This window comes from Cyprinodon variegatus, unplaced genomic scaffold (genome assembly GCF_000732505.1).
Source record: "Cyprinodon variegatus isolate N-32 unplaced genomic scaffold, C_variegatus-1.0 Scaffold2651, whole genome shotgun sequence".
Taxonomy (NCBI): Eukaryota; Metazoa; Chordata; class Actinopteri; order Cyprinodontiformes; family Cyprinodontidae; genus Cyprinodon; species Cyprinodon variegatus.
In genome coordinates, this window is record NW_015153104.1 from 6,316 (window position 1) to 7,107 (window position 792).

Here is a 792-nt window from a genome sequence, read left to right on the forward strand (position 1 = left end):
GTCCTTCACATCGGGCAAAAAGAAGGACGCCACCCATGATTGGCTGGAAGCCGCCTCACATTAAGAGCTGATTACAGGAAGTTTCCGTTCAGCAGCTGAAAGCTGAGATCAACCAATAACCGGTTCATCTCAGCGTGAACAGGGAAGCTGTCTGTGTGACATCACTTCCTGGCTGTGATGCTGATTGAACTCATTTTAAGGGTCGGACGCATTAGAAGAGCATCTCTGCTCCGTGTTTATCCTCCTAAACAACAGGTGCAGAGAAAGTAGGTCAGCTCCCATGTGTCGCTGTAATGAAGCGCTGAGCGGCGCCTCCTGAGGTTCAGGTTTCTGTTTACAGGCAGGTCCTGCAGCATCACAGCTTACAGACATCAAACCGACTTTAAAGCAGCTCAGAGTAACATGCTGGGAAAACCATTACTTCTGGAATCAGTGGCTTTCAACTATTGATCCAGTAATTGGAATAAAAACGGAAAATCTTTATGCTTCTTCTCAATAAAGTCATTTTAGTTTCAAGTTTTATTTAAACTTTGTCCTAGAATTTGTATTTTATTCGATTCTCAATCATCTCAACAATAAGAAGAAAAAATTCTGCTCATTTCTAAATCTGATGCATCTTTTTCTGCAGCGCTTCGATTTGATCCTAAAGGGTAAAAGTTTAATTCCTCCCGACCTGTAGGCGGCGCACTGCAGTAGAGGCGACCCTTCCTGCGCCGGTTGATCAGTGTGTGTCGACCGCTGCTCTCTATTCATTCCCTGCATTGCTGACTGTCCCGTTGGTATTACTGGGGG